Below are 22,401 nucleotides of genomic sequence, written 5' to 3'. Positions count from 1 at the left end.
GAAGTGAAGTATTTCATCAATATTCAAGGGAAAAAATGTATTTGTTCAGACTGAATTTTTTTTATGTTGGCAGATCCCCAATTCTCTTTCAGATTTCCCTCCTGGAATTTCAGAAGTTGAAAGATTATTTCCATGAATTTATGAAACTTAAATTGCTTTTCTGGATTAGGGAAGCACATTTTATCAATATAAAGGGACCTCTGTCAGACTATCAAACTAAATGTCCATCAAGCAAAAAGATCCAAAATTTGTTACAGATAAATAACAATATTCACAATTATACTGTGTTGGAATAATCATATGTATACAATTAATATATTTGAAAAATGATTATATTTTTGGTCTATCCTATTACACATGCAAAGTTTTCTTCAATCAATGAGTAGCAGGAGTAGCAATGAACATCACTTAGTTCTTGAGATAAGTTTTCTTCATACATCTACATTTTTAGAAACTGGACATTGTAAAATCTTACTTTTCACACCTCAACGACCTGATGCATTAGAATTAAGAAATGGTTTCTAATCCAGAAGACTGTCTCACTGTTGTAAAAGAATTTATTAAGCAATACAGATAATATGATTCATCTGAGTAACCAACATAATTGAATGTTTACCATCAGATATAAACAAATGTAAAACGTGAATTTCATGAAGTGTTCTTGGCTCCCATCCCCATCCGTTAAATTCATCTCGCCCTGTTAATTATTTCATTTACTTCAGGTTGGAATAGTCTCAAGTAGAATAGAGAGTATTCAACTATTTCTAATTATTCTTCTTTCTCTTGCTGACTCTAACCTTCCCAAAGATGGCAGGCTGACCCAGAGAAGAGTAATGAAGGCAGCTTGAATGGCCTAGAGTCTCTGTTTACGTTTAAGACTCAGTAAAAACAGAGGCTGTTTGTTTAATCTGTGCTTAATTACCTACTGGCTTTGACTGCCAGCCCACCTCACCCGGTCTGTTTTCTGCTACTGGTTGTACCCAGCTGTTTGATTTTAGGTGCGTGGCTTTCTCACATGACATCTTCTTTGGGCTCTTTGGAGTGGCACATTGAGTGTTCTTTCGGTGCCCACCTGGCCACCCCCACCAAATCCTCATGGAAGCAGAAAATGACTCTTTCTCCCCTAGATCTTCAATGAGTGGTCTGCCCCACAGCTTTCTCAGGGATATTTTACTTCTGGATGCCTTCTTGGAGTGGGACCAGTAGGTGAAGGGCCAGTGAGTACTCCAGCACCTTTCCTCTGTTCTCGGGGTGTCTGGGAAGTCCAAGGATCCCTTCCTAGGCCACCTCAGCTTTGCAGGAATAGTAAGCCATCTTTGACATCTTCCTCCTTGCTATGTCAGTCTGTCATCTTGGTGATATTTATCTACAATTCTGGGCCATTAGGATGTAACTGGAGATTCTGTTGACTAGAAGATCCCATGTTGGAGATATGACACCAGTATCCTTCCCTTGTAGACATCCCTACATACTGTGGGAGGTATGTCAAGGATCACAATTGTAGATTTCCCACTGATTGCTCTCCAAAGCTCCATCCAGGACACCCACATTCTGCAGGCACTGACTTCTCATATCTCTTTGTTTCCTTTTTCCTCTCTCTCTTTCTGTCTCTCTCTCTCTCTCTCTCTCTCTTGTTTTGTTTCTTTCTCTCTTTCTCTTTCCCGCTCCTCCTTTCTTTCTTTCTTTTTTCTTTTTCTTTCTTTCTTTCTTTCTTTCTTTCTTTCTCTTTCTTTCTTTCTTTTTCTTCTTTCTTTTTTTCTGTTTCTTTCTTTCTTTCTCTTTTTCTTTCTTTCTTTCTCTTTCTGTCTCTCTGTCTCTCTGTCCCAGTCTATTCTACCTCTCTCTCTCCCCCTCTGTTTCTCTGTCTCTCCTCCTCCCTCTCCATCTCTTCCACTCTCCCTTTCTCCCTCTCACCTTCTTGTGGCAGAAGTCTTTTGTCTCCTTAAAACCTTAGGTGAAGGCTAAGAAAGTTTGCCCCTTTGAGACATACTTCTTTTCACTTAAGGAGAAAAAAAAGTCAATTTCTCTTCCGGCATGAATTGAGTCCAGCAAATCCCATTCAGCACTCAGATGGGACAGGGCAAGTGATAACCCAGGTACGCGGCAAAGGGCACGTCTAGGTGATACTTCCCATCATCACATTATATGTAGTCACAACTATTGCTAATATTACTGTGGAACTTTAAGACTTTCACAGTAGGGAACAATTCACATTTTAATATATGTGAAAAACACACTTTTACTGGCAAGCAATGACAGTTTCATTTTCATCTATGGCAAATGTTAGTTAAAGTCAATTTCAAAAATGCTATAAAGCTCAAAACTATACCTATAATATGTATGCCTTTAATAGTGCCTTTTATTAATCAAATACAATTAGGGGAATTCAATACAATTAAATTAAGAGAGCTAACATTTAAGAAAATTAAAAGTATGAATCATAGTTGTATTTTATAAAGTCAATTTTTGAAACACTGCAGATATATAACTAATCAGTTTCATAGCAGCAAAAAATTGTATTCTCACAATACACCGAGTTTAAGAAAAGTATCCATACATATCAATTGGTTTCTTGGAGTTTTTTTATTTGTTTGTTTGTTTTTTGAGTCAGAGTCTCACTCTGTCACCCAGGCTGGAGTGCAGCAGTACATTCACGGCCACCGCAGGCTCAACTGCTGGGCTTAGGTGATCCTTCCACCTCAGCCTTCCAAGTAGCTGGAACCACAGGCACGCACCACCACGCCTGGCTAATTTTTTGATTTATTGTAGAGATGAGGTCTCGCCAAATTGCCCAGGCTGGTCTTACACCTGCAGGCTCATGCAATTCTCTCACCTCAGCCTCCCAAAGTGCTGGGATTATAGGCGTGAGCCACCGCACCTGGCCGAGATATATTTTTTATAAAATAAGACATCTGTATTCTGAAGACATTGAGGAAACTGTATTAAAAATATCACTATAGTAACCCTCTTTAGTCATTTTATTCAGTTGATTTTAAAAAACTGCCTCTACCTTTCACTGGCTGCATATCAGCAAGTACTTTCAGAACAGAACTGTTTTCTGATAGTTTTTTAAAATCATTGATTCATCCTATAAGAAATGGATACTGACCTTTTGTTCATGTCTTTATTATTTTACATATCATATCTGTAAGATCTTATCAGAAGAATCGGACATGTTTTAAAGATGCTGGTTGCCTTTTAAATAACTTTTCACTTTGATGTTATTTTGGTGTTATTTCCAAATGCAGTGTTTTGTGCTAAAGGACATAGATGTTATTACATTACGTAGTTTAGAATAAAGAAGGATGGGTTATACTAATTAAATGTAAAACCTTTTAATCCCATTTTCCTTCCCCTCAAAATACGGTTCATATATTTTCACATCCTAACCAAGTTCTCTGTGCAGATATTTCTCGCGGTCCTTGGGTGACCATCTTCAATGTATCAATCAAACAGTAAGAATTTATTGAATGTTCACAAAATATTTAATGGTGTGGTACTGGATTTATTAGGCACAGACATTTTGTCAAAAGCTTAAAATCCACATGGGAAAATGACGGCCATACAAAAAAAATTTTAGAAATCAGTACAACTAGATCATTAATATTTAATGTATTATACATTACAGCTATACGAATGTGGGGGAAAAAACAGTAGGGGCTACCCTACTTTAAAAGTATACAGAAAAAAACTTTCCCAACGATGAATCAGGACTTAAGCTTGGCTTTTAAGAACCGATATAAGGATGAAGACAAATGACATGAGGGATACAATTTTCCAGTGAGATTAAAAAATAAATTCGGTCTTTGATAGTAGAATAGGAGAACAATCAAAAACAAAACTGTGTTGTACTTGGGTGATGGACACCCCGAACACCGTCACTTGATCACCACGCATTTATACACATGTAACAATATTTCTCATGTACCCCATAAACTAATACAAATAGAAAAACTGATATGAAAAAGACAATCTTGCCACATTTTAAATGTATAACAAACTGTCTGCTCTCTGAGCCAATTAAGACCAATACAGAAGGTTCACGTTCCCTACTGAAATAAAATGTCGTGAGCTAATGCATGTGACAACAAAATTCATGTGACACATTTAATTATTTGCACAATTACTGTTATGCTTCATGTTAATTAAGTATAAATTGTAATGGATAAGAGAAAGGTCAGGGACTAACTTTGTCCACTTCGACTGTTGCCTGAGTACAGGTAGGCTAAGAATATAGACGCTCTCAGTTCACCCCAGGTTCGTGGGTCAAGCTACCTCTCCTCATCCTCCAGGAAGAATATTGGACTCAGGAGGAAGGGGAGGGTGGGGAGAAGACCTCACTCTGGAATTCTCAGCCAGACCTTTGCAGCTACAATACCAAGGGAAAGATGAGCAGAAGACAGTTCTTCAAATTTTACAGACAGCGTTCTCCACCTGTATTGAAACACCTCTCTGATTTAAAGCAAGGCTCTCCATCTCATCAGAAATGTGGATTAATAACAGCACCTCACTTAAGCTGAGGGAAGTCCAGTTCGAGTGATTGTGCTGTGCTTCGTTGTGCTTTACATACATTAATAGTAGACAGAATCCTTAAAGGATATCTTAGACATTTTGCTTAGTACTTCGAAGCATCCTAAAATGTGGGACAAAAGAGAGACCCTTCAGACAAACTCAGTGAGAAAATTTAATTCCAAATGTAATGAAAGCTATCTGAGCAATGAGGAAGTTTTGCTTCTCCTTTCTTTTCCCAACTTTACATACTAAAGAAAAAGTCTACTGTTTTCCACAGAAAGGAAGGACAAGGACCAAACAGGATGACTTTCTTCAAAACCTCAACCTTATTTTCTTTTTTGACCCAGTTGATTATTGTTAATTACTAAGACTTTCTTCACTTAAATTCTTGGACACTGAACTTCTACCATATCAAGCAGCATTTGTGTCTACTCTGAGGGTATTTGGCCTGGAGTCCTGCTCTCCATGTCTTCGCTCAGATTCTCTTTGTGTGTGTCTGTCTATGCTACTAAACAACAAGCGTCATGTGTATCTTAGTTCCCGTTTTTATCTCCAGTGTTTGGGCTTTGGTAGGTTTTTAATTAATACTTCTTAAATAAATTTCTGACTTTACAGGCCATTTCTCTAGAAATTGTTTCCAGATTCTATCCTTAGCTTTGATCTTATCCAATATGTTAAAAATGGCACTTGCATATTTTTATATTTTCTACTTTTTAACCCAGTAAAAGAGTTATTTCTGAAGTTTCCTTCTTCTAGGTCCACTTAGTTAATCATCAAATTTTATGTTTTCTTTTCACCTGGCTGTCTTGTGCAGAAAACTTTTTTTCTGCCTACTAGTCCTGGCTCTTATCACTTCCTGCCCATAGTTTGTAATCCCCCCAAGTCTCTTTTGTACATTAATTGTAGACAGAATCCTTAAATGATGTCTTATACATTTTGCTTAGAAACATTCCTTGCCAGTAACAAAATAGTCTAAATTCATCTGACATTCAAAGTACTCAACGGGGATTTCCTCCACCACCTTCTCAAATTTAGTCCACAGAAAATTTGACAAAGCAAACCTTACTAAACACCTGATCCACAGTTCTCCTTCTTCACCTGACACCAAATCCCAGAAGTTCTCTTTTCTTAAATCTCATCTTATTCTGAGATGAATCCGTCCCATTTCCTTTGTGAAACTCTTCTTGGTGGCCCAGAATGGTGCTGGCTCCCTCTCCAAATCCAGGGCTACTTTCCTTCCAAGCCAGCCACTTGAAAGGCTACATGTACTTTCTTGCACTCAGGTGTCAACATTACTCTTCTGTACATAAAGTTAATTTGCTCAACAGTAGGGAACATATCAGGTGCCTTTTTAATCATTATCACTTTACGAACTACCTTATCTCTATAAAATTCATAACCCTTTAATCTGTATACTTATCGATGTTTTCAGTAGTATGTGCATAGGTATATGTATGTCTATATAGTCACTCTATCATGGAAATTCCAAGTTGATCAGAAAGAGTGCAGATTCTCAAGAACCTAGTGATAGAGACCATTCATGTTGATAAATGAGGTTGTAGATAAGCTTGTTACCATGAGCGAGAGACAAATTCATGCATGAATATGTATTTTGTATAATACACACTTGTACGTTCTATTTTGATTATTTACTTTATTGAGTTGTATAATATTAACCAGGAAAGAAAAAATTGTTGTTGTTGGAGAATAGAAATATATTTAGTTGATAGAAATAGAATTTGTTGACTTTGTGAATTCAGAGAGGATAGTTAAGAAGAAAGTGCAGCATTTTCATTCTTATGACCTCAAGAGTTAGGTGAGTCCAGAACACACCAAAGGTCTTATAAAGCAGCAGAGGTTTCCTTGGAAATTGTACTGACCAGGCGCCATTTCTGGTGACCTCAGTTGAGAGCACTACCTATATGATGCTTTATTACAATGAAAAAACAAAAAACTCACACAAATAAACTATAGCCAACTGAGATAAGACAACACACGGTTTAGCCACCACCACATTTTAAGACTATCTGGGGAGAAGTTTGTGTGATGCATAAAAGAAAAAAATCAGTGTTTGTGAACTCACAACTTCTATGAACCTACCATTTTATCTGCTGAACGTGGTCATAATTTTAGATAAAATGTTTAATAAACATACGTTATGCCTCCCAATAGCTCAGCTGCATGCTGGGAGTTGGAAGGCTTTTGGGTCACTGGCAAATGTTATAGCCTGCTGCTTTAGCTTGCTTGCTCAGCAAATTGATGTCAGCAAGGAGGGTCAGGTCTACCAAAACAACAAGATTAAGATAAGAAGTCAGGTCAATGTCATGGGTTGAATTGTGTCTCCCGAGAAGAGCTATGTTGAAGTCCTGACCCCCTGCATCAGAATGTGAACTAACACCATCACAGAGGTAATCAAGTTAATATGAGCGCACGAGATTGGGTCATGGGTATTCTTCTTAAAAGTGGAAATTTGGACAGAGAAACATACATGCACAGAGGGGAAGATAAGACACAGCAAGAGGATAGCCATCCACAAGCCAATGAGAGAAGCCTGGGACAGATCTTGCCCTCACAGCTCCAGAATTGTGAGACATGAAGCTTGCACTGCTTAAGTGTCCCAGTCTGTGGTTGTCGCTTTGGTAGACTTAGCCAGTACAGGCAGTAATGTATTCAACTAGTTTTCCTTTTTTCTTTAGTGTACGTGTATATGTAGATTATTATGGCAAGGATTGTGTGCTTCTATGTGAATTCCAAATCTCAAGGTAATAGCTGGGAATGTTCATTAAGTAGAGATCATAGGGCTGTAGTAGTAATCTTGCAATGGAAATGAACGTTGTAATCTGACCAATTTAAGTTAATTTTAATGCTTATTTTCTTTTTTTATAGGAAAATATGGTTTATTTAGAAAGTAAATGTGAGAGAGAGAGAGGAGATTCACCTCTCCAAGGTGGGGGGAAGAGGGGTCAAAGCTTAGGAAGCACAACGGCAGCCCTAGCTCAAAGAACACATGGCCACACCAGAGTTTAGTAAAGCAGTAGCAATACTTATTTTCTTGATACACTGATACATACGCAGTGCCCTTTCTTGACCTGTCCTTTACCTTTCTCTGCCAGTTTCACACGACTATTCCCAAATGGCTACTTTTCTTCCTGAAAATGACATCGCTATGACAGATGATGCCTATGGCTTCGAATGAATGTAGGGATTGATGTGTAAAGGTCCAAGGAGAATTCAAAGTTTTGTCCTCTTGCCTTTTGCTTATTCATACTTGTGGTTATTTAAATTTGTATCACAATACTGATATTTCTACATGGGGCATCCATTCTTTGCAACTGTGAAGCTTTGGCTTTTTTTCCTCCTAAAATGCTCAGCTATTTAAAACAAAATTTAAGTACTGATGGTTAGAAAATTTGTAGAGAAACAGGAATCATGAAGTACATCGCAATAGTTAAAGAAAATATATAATAGCTCATTTTCTTTTCAGCAGAAATATGTATTCTTTTAGGTCAGAAGTTGAAAAAATAAATGTCCTCTTGGAAATGTGGAAATGCTGAGAATGTGCTCTTTTCATGAGAATCTGAGACAGAAATTTTAGGAAACGCACGTAAAGCACAAAGTTAATATTTTTCATATGCAATGATAGCAAAATGTTATCAAGTGATCCATAGGCATCCAAATGGCAGTTCTTCAGGTCCAGATAACCATCTTACTGCAGATTTATTCTGGCTGTGCCATGTAGGAACAGAAATTTTGTAATAAAAAGGGATCAGGGAAGATCATTGGCTGTATAGACAGATGACAGTCATTGCAGTCAGTGATTAGCTGTGGAACATTCCAGGTGAAGATTCTGTCACCTAGTTGTCTGGATTAGTACTTAATGGAGAACCTCTTCTCATTGTATTTGACTTAAAAAACCACAAACACAGTAAACAAAAACAGAGGTAGGTAGCTCCAGGAGATGAGTGGTAAATGATTAGGCTGAGCATCTGACTAAGGGCCTCTCATGACACCAGTGATTGTAGATGATGCTCTTCAGGTACAGCTCAGAAAGATCTGATGCTGAATCGAGTCATCACTGCATTTAAGGAGCCGTGGAACAGACACATGAATGTTCAGGAGGACCCAGGTAGAAGACTACAATTGATGGTTGGGGAATAGTGGGAGAACACAGGAGTTGGCTGATACTTCCATCCTGGTTCTGGTTGATGCAGCAAGTAGAATTAGGGACAGATCAGATTTTCAAGCCTTAGGAACTTTGGATTATCAAGATGATATACGTATCGCCATTTGTCAGAGCTGTTGTCAAGGCGATGTCTCTATGGGACAGAAGATTATAGTGGGAAGAGCATGGACTTTGAAAACAGGAAAAAAAAATTAATGCTCTGGCTCTGCCATTTCCTGGTTGCAGTTCTTTTTGCAAGGTTCTTAATTTTACTCAGTACCATTTTCTTTTTTCTAGCTGTTAGAAAGACTAAGAATAATAACAGTTAATAGTTACTCCTTCTGTATTACATGCCAGACATTATGTATAGTGATTCACATGTGTTACCTTATTGAATCCTCATAACATTCTTATAAGGTAAATTGCACTTTTATTTTTTTTACTGCAAATGAGAAAATTGAGAATTGGGTACTTGCTCAATGCTACAAAGACAGCAAGTGGGAGAGCTTTGAAAGTCTTACTCAAAAGTCCAAACACTTATCTCTCCTTTCTAACGCGTGTAGAACACATAGCATTATCTCTGACACACAGAAGCATTAAATGAATATTAAGTCCCTTTTTTCCAGCTAACTCTAAAATATTTAGACTCTGGGCTCTTTGAATAACTTTTGTAATTCTGGCTTTGCTGCATCTTTTTTTTTTGGAGCTGGTATCATTTCTTATCCAGCTGTAGATTCTCTGTCCCACACCAATATTTAGAAGCACTCCTAGACACAGCATAATGAAGATTAATGAGATCCAAATGCTAAATTTTTGGAGGAAGGAGGATAAGGATCCTAGAACATCTTTGGTTTTCCAGACAGTGTTTTCATCAGATTCAAGGGCTAATGACAAAATACAGTGGGGGATTTGGTTTAGAGGTAACACTGGAGTACAATAGATGGGGCCATTACTTCAGAAGATGGGTCTCTAGGAGAAAGAACAGTCGTATTGATGTAATCATCAGGCAAAAGCCAAATTCACTTCCAGTGAAGATGTAAAAAAAATTTACAAGGAGCGTATAAAGAACATTTGACATTAAACAGAGCAAGAATTCCAGTGGCCACGAGTTAGGAATAATGGAGGGTAGATGGCAAACCATAAGGAAAGGCAATGAACGCAACGTAGGTGGTTTCCACTCATTATCTGTTCTAGATAATGAGGGTAGGTTTGAGAGGTTTCCCCAAGGTAAGTGTACGGCAGGGATGGAAGAAGCAAGGATTTAGAAACAACAGAGAAACATTTGGTAAAGAGAGCAATGAGTAAGCAGGACCCTATACTTACAGGAAAGCAGGGATAGGCAGCAGACCTAAGTGCACAGGAAAGTGTGCATACGAGAGCAGGTGATGGAACCACCTACTAATGTCATTGAGCCATCCTGGTCTTTTGCACTCAAGGTGCTGGTGGGTTCTCAAAAACTAAGGGCCTGTACTCCTTTTTTGAAGGCGATGCAAACAATTTCAAATCTTTATTTTCAAGGCATCAATAAAGAAATGCAAGTCGTCATTTTCCTTTGGATGCTCAACAGTACATCAACAGTTCTATCTGTATAGTTACCTGTTGCCAACGTTGTGATATAGAATACACACCTCTTCTTAGTCACAGTTGTTCTTATCACAGGATTTTCCTAACCCATAATAACAACATCAAAAAAAAAAAAATAGAGAGCTGTACGATAGTGCATTTCAATAGTGCAGTCAGTAACAGGCACACTGTAAAAGCTGTTGAAACCCCACAGTGTTTAGTGACTCCCCCAAACAGATATAAATTCATATGAGTAAAATACATACAACTTAATTTATCAGGTTGACTCAAGGGAGATCAACCTGACCAAAGACGTGCAATTAACCACAGTGCTTCTTATATTTATCTGGCAGTTTAGGGAAGTTAAATGTGAAATAAAAGTCAGTTCAAATTCTCTAAGTACTGTTAATAGAGTCTGTGGTTGAAAGTACACAGAAGAAAATAGACCTGTGTCCAATTTCTTTTACAGTAAACTATGTTTAAATCAGTAGTCCCATTCAGTAGCTATGAATCTATCAATTTCAACTCTTTCTTGCTTCGTGTGTATTGCAATCAGCACAGGTTGCTAGAAGGGTGGAATAAGGTACACAGTAGTCTTCACTACAAAAATGTAATCTGTTTTGCTTCTCTGTCATTATTCTAACAGCTCCATTTGACCAGAAAGCAAAATCACACATGGGAAAATTGTCTTTACAGCCGATTGTCTGGGCTGGCAGTATGCCACCTTCGTATGCTCTAACTTCAAGCAAACACTGAGAAAAAGACCTCAAACTCCAATATGACTAATGGAATTCAATCGCCGTACCTGAAAGAGGTACTTTGTGGAATGTATTTCATAGGGGAGAGTGAAAAAGCAAAGTTAACAGGGCTTGTCATCCACACTCATGGTTGCGTTTTTCGTTTTCAAGGGCTTTCTAGAGCCACAGTCTTCAAAACAGATCACCAACATCACCAGGCAACTAATACATCACAGCCACTTGCACTAATATTTTCTCCGTTCTCATAGTAACCTATGAGATAGATCATATTACTTAGACTTCCTCCAGGAGGAAATTGAGGGTCACAATTACTAAATGGAATGTTGGAAATCAGAATTAAGTTGCAAAACCTGAATTCAAATCCAGGTGTTTCTGATCTCAGCACTAGTATATACACTTTCTACTTGCAGCATGATGGGGTGCATGATATGGTAGAAAATGAGTGGACTTTTGGAGTTTGGCATCAGGTGAACCTTAGTTCGAGAAGCTCTCCCGAAGAAGCTATAGACCTAAGACTTGATCTTTTACTCCCTCTGATCCCCTCTTCCCATTAGGTGATTTGAATGGAGTAGGTAAAAAGTTAATTTTTTATAAAAGCTTAAAGGTGCACACCACCTGCAATATGTAAGCACCCTGTTGAATTTCCTTCTTAGTGTATTGAATATCCTTCTTAATACAGTCATTAAACTCATACCGTCGTCTTTAGTCTTTTTGAGCACTTCTGATCTGGAAGCTTCAGAGTCTTTCATGAGTCGACAATGCAGTCGCCCAGGTTCTCAAAATCTGCCTTCACAACGTGAAGGATACTCTTTATTTTCTCAAAGCACAGGCATTGTGATTTTGCCAGGTAGTTATCCAATGAATCATCATCTTGTCAACATGTATTTCATGCATTCCGTCGGTCATCCCTTCTTTCCCATTACCTAGCAAGGACTTATTATCTGTTGTTTGAAAGGCACTCTGCCAGACGACAGAGATGCACAAGACAAAATTCTGGCCTTGGAGATGTTAGCATTCTTGGAAGGTAAGGTTCACACACCAGCAGACGGAGGAGTGCTGCAAAGAGAGTGGACGAAGAACTGGGAGCATTGGAGCCAAGGGCAAGATGAGGGCTGAAGTTAGAAAGTCAAGGGAAGTGTGGAGCCCAGGGAATTGACAGGTTTCAGAACCAATTAGACTCAAGAAAATTTGGAAGGCGAAGAGTAAAGTACAGCCAGCGTTCTGGCTCAAGGTCTTTGGTCCAGAACCACGATGCTCACAGGCACCATCAATCAGAACAAGAGAAAGCCAAAGGAGGAGACAGCAAAAAGTAAAGCAAAGAAAGTCAGGGAAAACAAGAAGCAGATAATAACTGGCATAAGAAGAGAGAGAGAGAAAGAGAGAGAGAAAAATACTGAGGAAGCAAAACCAAACTGAAAATTGTATTTTTCTTCTAACATGAGTAAACAAAAAAGTCATGGAAAATTAATATCGAGATGATAAATTTGAAAAAAAAAGGGGGCTCATCATTTTTATTCTAAAAGGACAACAGATACTTGATAATTTGTGGTTTAATGGAAAAAGGCTTCATTAAAGTTTGATTAATCAGATAAAATAAAAGGAAATATTGTTCACACAGATATATTTTAGAATAAATATTTCTGATGTACATTTTTAATTTGTGCTTTATACACAAATTTTTAATTTGTGTCTGGCTAATTGTAGATCTGCAGCTTCATTTAAAATCCAGATTTTGCTAAAAATGTTGAAATAAGAGCCAAAGTGTTGCCTGAATTGTTTTCCACATTATTATAAGTATAGAATAATTATAAAGTTCTATTATAATATGTAGCATGTTATTTATATTTTCAAACAGGTAGCAATAATGTTTCATTAGTATTTGAAATATTACTTCATTTTTGGTCAGTCAAAGCAAATTTCTTCTGTGTTGAAAAACTGAAGTGAGGTAGGTTTTCCTTAGTCATTTTTTATCCAAGCATATCAAAAAGATGCGATTCCATGCTTTCCTATAATTCTACTCTTATATGCTTGTTTTTTTACATATCAGTTTCAAATATCTGTATCAAATATTTTCATTCACTGAAATTTACTTTGGTATATAAATATGATCATCTTTCAGGTTTCAGAATCAATCCATAACTGGGGAGCAAACAACCCAGAGTAAAGGGAAATGCCCACTTAATTATGTTTTTCTCAAGTTCAAGCTCTCATACTTGCATTTTGCTTTTCTCATTGTAGCATAAATGGAAGGATGGGGGGAGCAGCAAATAGCTGATTTAAATGTTTTGGCTCTCTGCAAGGCCTGTCTCAGTGGCTTGAAGGAAGATCACTTACATTTCTCCGATGTTTAAGGAGAGGAAAGACCCGGAATTGGATGAACAATTCTCAGCGTGCAGGGATAGGAGGAGTCAAGAACTGAGGGTGGGAAGCAATCCAGCATCCCCAGTGTATCTCTTCCTTTTCTGGTCTTCACTGGATGTTTCCGTGACCCCTGGTGTAAGTCTTTGTTCTTTGATCCAGGCACCTAAATGCTAAAAGAAGAAAATTTTGTATAGTGGGAATGGAGCTGTGGAACTGATGAGCAGGGACTCTGTTTTCCCAGTCCACTGTTTTATTTTTTTTCTTATGTTCCACTTGGTAAAGAACTTGGCAATTGATGTCATCACAAAGCACCACTCTATAGAGAAGAATCCTCTTTATCAATAAGCTTATCAGCTTTATGATGAACAATTTCTCAAGAACAAGGTGATCTTTAAATATTTTCTTTCCTAATAATAATTATAATGTGTATATTTGTGTGTGTGTGTGTGTAGGTAGACCAATAGATAGACAGATATGGACATAATCTAATCTATTCTTTCATGCATACCTGTTACATAGAGATAATGGTATATGTTGTAAATATACAGAGATGTAATATATGTATTGTACATGTATAGATATATATGTGGAGAGAAAGATTATATATATATGAACATGTTGTATGTTCCCTGTTGCTGAGGAGAAGTTAATAAGGACAGTGAAACTTACCAAGACAGATGGCTTGATACTCAAGATGTCATAAGTACTTGAAATTACTATTTATATTTGTTCTTATGCAAATGGAAGATTCTGATTCATTCGAAAATTATTTTGCTATTATTGTCCTTTTGGCTTTCTCTAAACTAGCTGTTTTTAACCACTGAAAGGACATTTTTAAAGTCTTTTGAATAGGTTTTTTTTAAAAATAAAATCACAAGATTAGAATTTAATTTCAAGTTAAGTTATAACTCACCTCTTTATGAAGCATAGTTTTTAACCTTAAAAAAAGACTCATTTATCATTAATGACTTTATGGAAGATGAGCCACAATTCCCTTACTTTTCCTTTGGATGACTGGCATGATTAATGCTTGTCAATATGCAAGAATATTAATAATGCGAATTGATATTTAGTAATATTGATTAATTGATACTTAATAGTATTAAAGCCCAGTTATTGGGACTGATTGGCTCTTTTGATTCATTTTTATTTTGTTAACATCCCTTTGACCTTTTCATTTTGGAATAATTAAGGATTCATAGGAAGTTGCAAAGAAAAGTACAAGAAGTCCAGTTTCCCTTCAGCCAGTACCCTCTAGTGATAGCATCTTATGTAACTGGTACGGTATCATAATTAGGAAATTGACATTGGTCAAATCGGTAGATCTTATCTAGATTTTGCATTTTGAGCCTCTTCTGCATACACTCATCTATGTGTGTATTGTGTGGTATTTTGTTCTTTGCTATTTGCCACAAATATAGATTTGTGTAAAGATACAGAATTATTATGTCTCTTCAAGATGCCTCTCGCTGTCCCTTCTTGGTTTTGCTGTTTCCTCTGCTACTTCCCCCTAACACTTGCAGTCTAATGTGGCAGTCATTAGAGAAAAAAATGACACACAAGACATGTTGGTAAGAATAATTATGGGTAGTCCAGGCTTTAAAGTCAGACTGCTTGATTCTACACCCTGCATTACCAATTACTGTCTATATGACTTTGAACTTAATCTCCTTAAATATCTGTTTTCTTATCTAAAATGCTAGTAATAAAATAGCATGCACTTCACGGTGTTATAATAACTAAATCTAATAACCCAATATGATAATATAAATTATTTTTATTGCATGCATTTCCCCTTATGTGGCCAATAATCTAGCAGAAAATAAGGATAACAAGCTACCATAACGCACTATAAGGTCTAGGAAAAGACTGCTGTGTCCAAACCTATAAAGGGACCTAACTTAGAATTTGGGGAAATAATTTGAGGGATGGTTATTGGAGGAAGGGTTTAAAAAAAAACCCTGAGATGTAAAGAATGAGTAGGTGGAAGACAGGTGAAGAGGGTGAAATATTTTTCAAAGAGGGTAGAGACTAGGAGGAAAGGAGAGAAAGACAGTTTATTTGGAAAATTGCCGGTGGTCTTATGGTTACAATTCAAGGATTCAGAGGGAAAGACCTTTTAAGATATGCTAAAGAATCTAATCTTCATCCTGAGAGCAATGAAAGGAATCAAGGAGAGTAGCACAATCTGATCAGAGTTGCACTTCAGAAAAAACATCCTGGCTGCAGTGCAAATTATGATTGGAAGGGATGAGGACAGGCTTATTTCTTTATAAATGAAATACAGCTCCAAGGAAGATAGAAGTATATTTTCAATGCATATTGGTGTAGATGTTCACTGTATGGTTTTTGACATACAGAACATATGGGATATATCCAGTATCTTTCTAAGACTCTCACAAAATTTCCATAAAGCTGAGCTATATGAATGTGCAGCCAATTGAAAGATAAATTTTAGTAGAGATGAATGATAAAGTGTTCTTTAAAAAAATATTCTAAACACTCTCACTTTCATCAGTGACAACTTAGGAAATGGACTTAGGTTCCCTTTAACTCTAGATGACATTTTCCTGATTGGAGAAAGAATCTTCTTCCTGTCTAGTGGAAGAATATTGAGGTCAAAATGTTATCGCTCAAATCTGTGCATTAACCATTGGGGAGAGAGAAGGATTTAACACTCGAAGACAAATCAAAAGCAAGTGTAAATCTGTAAATGTATAAAATAAAACCACGGGAGCTGGTCAGTCTGGTAAAATGAATGTTGAGAAGAAAGACAAGTCAAATCTAACTGTTTTTGTAGGACTCTACACACCATTTTACCACAGAACGTCTCACCTGCCTTGTCCATTATTGCCTTACATTCTTGTGTCCTGTACTAGAATATAGTTTACTCAACAGCAGAACCCATGCTGTATGCACCTATAGTTACAATATCTAATATGGTATCTCACACAAAAAGATGCTCATAAAACTGTAATAAAGAAGTGGATTAATGATTGAATTGTGTCAGATTACATGAAAGGAATAATTATTTTTTACTGCATACCAGGATCAGAATTATAACAGAAATACCTAAAACTTGGCAGAAGTGCATTTATAACAAGTATTAACATTTTGTATTAAAAAAACTTTAGGTCAAGCACTGAGGTTCATACCTGTCATCCCAGCACTTTGGGAGGGAGAGGCAAGAGGATTGCCTGAGCTCAAAGGTTTGAACCAGCCTGGGCAACATGGTGAGAACCTATCTCTACCATAAATCAAAATATTAGCTGGGTGTGGTGGCACACACCTGTAGTTCTAGCTACTCGGAAGGCTGAGGCAGAAAGGTCACCTGAGCCCAGTAGGCTGAGGCTGCGGTGGCCATGATTGTGCCACTGCACTCTAGCCTGGGGGATAGAGTGAGACTCTAACACAAAGAAAAAAAAAACAAATTGAAGTCTTCATAAAATTATTATATTGTAAACAAATTGAAAGTAGGGGTATGGGAGGAGAAAGTGTTTTCCTTTCATTGAACTTCTGAAATGATCGATGATCATTTTACAAACATATTGGTCACCTTGACTCATCACGCACTTCTTTATGTGTATAAGCTTCATCTGCTCTGTAATCTTCATGGGGGCAGATGCCATATTTAACAGCCATTTGGTACCTTCCAGAAGAGGAAATGAGTATCTGAAGAATTTCTATCTTCAGCATAAAATTTCACTCAATATATAGTTATGATTTTTCAGTCATAGTGAGTTACTGAGGAAAATGGAAGTGACTAAGCCTATCACCAGTTCTTTTACAATAGAGACCATAATTATGGTAGCTGTACATTCTGGGTTATCTGGGACTGTTCCTATTTGTGCTTGTTACACCAGAGTGGTCATGAATAAGTCCTACTTCCACTCTCAGAATATCTGGGTTTGGACAATAAACAATTTGGTTAAACTGACCATATCCATAATTCCAGAAGTCTGAAATCATCAATGAGTTTGCCTTCTTTCGCCTACCAGATGAGCACCTATGTTATCCAAACTACCCAGTAAAATAAAATGACTTAATAGACAATTCAATTAAGGCTTATAAAGCAACTTAATAGTCTTCATTAATATCATCAAACGCAAAACAAAACAGTGCAGAATTGTAGCTAGAATGCTTGTGGATATATTATTTCATTTGTCCCTTTCAAGATGATCAAAACTGCATGAAAATTCTTAAAATCACAGTCTTTTTCCTTTTTTAAAAAAATTTATTTTAGTATTGTGGGCAAGAAGTGAGGATTTATTACATAAGTAGGTTGCTTGCAGGTGAAGTTTGGGATTCTAGTTGACCCTCTCTTCCCCTGATAGTAGCAAAATCACAACATTATTTTAGATTTTAACAATGTTTTTTATAGATTCTAAAATATATCTAATGGGTAATCAGCATAACCCATATTAAATTCTAAAGTTTTCACAAAGCTATAAAAATTTAATTTTGGTTCTGTAAAAAGTACTTTAATAACTGAGTAAGCAAGTAATTAAACACCATGATAAGTAATATACCTTTCTGTCTGACATTCTCTTAAATTTTTCTATTGTAGTTAAATATATGTAACATAAAATTTACAGTTGAACCATTTTTAGGTGTAAAATTCGGTGGTGTTAAGCATGCTCACATTTCACATTGCCATGCAATCACCACCACCAATCAACTTTAAATTCAGTTCGTTTGACAATTTCAGCAGTAGAAAAATTTTTATTATAATTTTGTGAGTCAAAATGAAATGTAAATAAATCACTCAACAAATAAAAGTTAATATAAAAACTCTGTAAAATTGATCTAATGGATAATTTGGTCTTTCTTTAGAGTGAGGTTTATAAATTCAAATAGTTCTTTCAGGCTTTACATAAAATTTAAAATACTAAGAAATAAAGCTTAGTGAGATCAGCTCAGGGCCCTGAGAAATTTTAATCTATAATTATTTTTCATTATCCATAAATTTTCATAATATTTTTGGAAGTGTTTAAAGCGAATCTGCAGTTTACATATTGGTTCAATGCTGAGAATTATTTGGCTTTGGCACCATGCCACTTTAAGCATTAAACTGTCCTCATGCTAAGTGTGATTACTCCCACTTGCGCTCATTGTTATTTTATCCGTAATGGGCTCTACAATCTATTTTATAATATTTTTGACCTTATCTTTAACTTTAAATTTTCTGTAACTGTAAAATATAAAAATATTTTACAATTAAATGAAAAGAAACATACATGTTATCTGCCAGTCTATAGTATTTCATTATAAAGATTGTAAGTTCTTATGACTTTCTTTTGAAATTCTAGTAATATTTTGCCTTCTCGGTGAGAGGAGTGTTAACAACATAGCTGGATTCAAAGCTTCTTTATTTCTTTTGAGCTTGCACCACATGAAACCTGAAGTATATAAATATGCTATGCTTAAAATAAACTACATGCCTACTTTTAAAGACTGATGGCCCAGTAGTTAGTACCAGCAGAAATCCCAGGAAAGCTACGTGTAGCATATCGATAGAAAACCAAGCGATGGAAAGCTAGCCTCTCAGCAGCACACGATTTCATGGTGCTTTCATTCTGTAGCCAAACACAGGGAAACCTCAAGAATTAGAAGGCAGATTCCCTAGTCTATGAACTCTCAAGTTAAAACATTGTGACTTCATCAAAGAGAATTCCAAGTAAATGTACACCAACAGAGAGAGAAAAAAGTAACAAAAATGTAAAAAACTTAACCAAGATTAGAGAAATGCAAGCATCTGACTATCCTTAGAATTGTTTTTCTCTAAATGTTTGTTAATGTTTTCTCCTGGTGAATTAATTCAACGAATATTTGAGTGCCTAATTTATGTGAGGCACTGTGCTTGGCCAAAGGAATACAAATGATGGGCAAGTTATACTGTCTACCTTCAAGGAGCACAGAGTCTGTGGTAGAAAACAGGCAACTCTAAAGATGCTTACAACTTAGTGTAAGGGCCAGGATAGGAGTGGGTACAGGTAGCATGGAGCACACATAGGATTGGAACCATTGTCAAGCCGTGGCCCGCAATGCAGGGCCAGCAATGCAAGGCCACCCAGAAGAACTGCACTGAAGTTAGGGGTCTTCAGTTTGAGTTAACCACCCAGCAGTAAGAGGTAACACGATGCTGGATGAGCCTGGAGTCAGATGGCTAAATGCCAGAGTTAGACAAACAAATAAGGAAAAACCAATGTCTTTAACTGATTAAGAGAATCGGATTGTAAGTTTTAAGTTACACATTAAAAAAATTATTTTTATAAAAATATTTTTAAGTATTTAAACTGGTGAATAACGTAAGTGCAAAATTACCAAAACATTAACAAATGATGAGGATGCTTTTTCCACTGAAGAATAATTAATGTAGCTTCATAACACTGAAAGTGGTATTGTGTAGTTAATAAATATTTATTGACTACAATATTTGGTTATAATAATTTTTCTCCTACTCTATATTCTATTTAGAAGGCTCTGTGTGGGCAGGTAAATACTAACGAATTCTTTCTTATTTTTTATACAGGTCTCATAAGAGGCAAATCATAATAGTTAAGATTGTAAATATAACATTTCTTTATTAGTTATTATTTTTCAATAGGCAAGTTGCCCTGAAAATCAGAAAAGCTGATTAGCCAGATTTGAAAACTTGTCTTCTGAATATGCTAACCATGCTCGCAGATGTTTGATTGAAATAGAACAGTTATCAGTGAATCTAGAACTAGGTGTCATAGTTCTATGGCATTTCTTTCTTTAAGTGGAATTTTGATTACATTTTTAAGGCACTGCTATCCACTGAGTATTTGAAAATTATTAACCTCTGTTACTCCTAAACAACTGACTGATTTCTCTAACATGATGGATAAAACCTGACTCATTTCATCTGGAGCACTTTAGAGCTACACAATGAATCTTCTAAGAGTGTTTTGTTTTACTTTTCTCCCCCACCAAGGCAGTCATTGAACAAACCTTATATTCGTTGCCTACTTCCAGGATTGGTGAACATCCTGCTTTCTTTGTGCAACTTTTCCATTTTCATGTGAAATTCAGCAAGTTAATAACTGCATATTTGCAGCAGCAGGAAACTGTTTTCTCCTAGTTTTGTTGGATCATATATTCCAACCATTTAAAATAAAATTTACAACAACCTGCTGTCTTCGATGTAAATGAGCTTGCAATCAATTTGGCTCAATGAAATTAAAGCCATACTATATGACTGGAAAGAAGAAAGTCTGGTTCTCTCCTGAATTTCTAATGGAAACAACTATTCTGATCGTGAGAATCATGGTTGTTCCAAACACTAAAAAAAAAAAGATTTATTCTCTATTAATCAACAAGGTAGAAAATTCTAATTATCTGCTCTGGAGAAGGTTAGAGATTGCATTTTCAGCTGATGTGTTTTTAGGTACTTTAGGATGCTCCTGTACATTGAATTGAGGTGTGGAGTCATATCAATCACTCTTTCAATGAAAGGATGATTTGTGGATAGGTGCTGACCCAGCTTCTCTAAGCTTTGTTTTTAGTTAAATGCTAATTAACAGAGAGATGGTAATCTAAATTTCATTGTGTTCTTAGATTTGGAAACAGGTGTTACAGCATTGATTATTCAATGAAAAGGCCAGTTCCTCGGAAAGGTTATACACATGACTTTTGCTAACTTATTCATTGATTTTTCCCTGTGGTGTTCTGTTTCACCTTTTTATTGAAAGACTAAGAAAACCGAATGCCACTCAATGAACTCACATGTATACAACCTAATGCTCTTACTGGAAGCTTCTACTGGCTCTCCAAAGGCAAGCCTCCACCGTAATGGGGATCCTCCCAATCCTCCCACTTCAATTGTGTCTCACCCAATCAGAACTACTCTCTGCTTTGTTCTACAGTTTCCATGCTTCCCCAACTCCTCTCTTGAGGACAGAACCACCTTCTTTGTCATATACAGCAGTCGATCATTCACTCTTTAAAATCCAGTGCAAATGTTATCTTCATTGGATGAAGCCTTTCCGAATCACCTTCCCCTACCCTAGCAATCACTCTTCTTCTGACTTACACGTGTTCCTGCTTGCCTATTCGAGCCGAGGATCTTTCAGTTGCAGATCATAAAGCCCCACCCAGGCTAGCTTATAAAACAAATGATGGGGAATTATTGACCCCAGTCAGTGGGAAATTGAAGAAGTGACAGTGACTTTCACTCAACTGGATACCAGGCCTCAAATTACTCAGTCAAGACTCTCTCTTTCACCTCTTTCTGCTTTCCTTTCACTTTGCCTCCCAGTCTCTCTGAGTTTAAATTCTGTTTAGAAGGCAGCATCTATTTTCTCCATTATTTCAACATCTCCAGAAAGTTGCTGATCACATTAGCATATTTTGAGTTATATATCTCTCCCTCCACAGAGGAGTCACCGTGACAAAGAGAATGGAGAAAGCCCTGTCCTGATTCACAGACCCTAGGGCTGAGGCCAGCCCGAAGAACATTCTAGGACTTGAGAAAGGAGAAGGATGGTTCTATGAAAGTAATCTGGACTAGTTTACCAAAAAAGTGGTAGTGGAGAAAGGGAATGTTTAGGGGAAAAAGAAAGAAAGATAAAAACTGTGCACTATGATATCTATATTTGCGGTGATTTGTATATATGTAATATCTGATTCATAAACAGAGGTTGGAACACATATTTCATTAGCTTGCGAGCCATCAAAAGCTTAGTTTCTAATACTCTTTCATTAAATACAGAACTTGGGTTCTTTTTAAATATGGTTGATAAAACAAAGAATGAGCTGGGCTCAGTGGCTCGGCCTATAATCCCGCGCCTGGGGAGGCTGAGGTGAGTGGATTGCCTGAGCCCGCGGGCTCCAGACCCGCCTGGGCAACTTGGTGAGACTTCATTTCTACAATAAATCAAAAATTAGCCAGATGTGGTAGCGCGCGCCTGTAGTTCCAGCTACTTGGAAGGCTGAGGCGGAAGGATCGCCGGAGCCCAGCAGGTCGAGGCTGTGGTGGCCAGGAGTGGCCACTGCACTCCAGTCTGGGTGACAGAGTGAGAC

This window comes from Carlito syrichta, unplaced genomic scaffold (genome assembly GCF_000164805.1).
Source record: "Carlito syrichta isolate Samal-C Ts95f unplaced genomic scaffold, Tarsius_syrichta-2.0.1 Scaffold303127, whole genome shotgun sequence".
In the NCBI taxonomy this organism is placed as follows: Eukaryota; Metazoa; Chordata; class Mammalia; order Primates; family Tarsiidae; genus Carlito; species Carlito syrichta.
The sequence above is the reverse complement of the archived record's forward strand: the minus strand, read 5'-3'. Positions refer to the sequence as shown.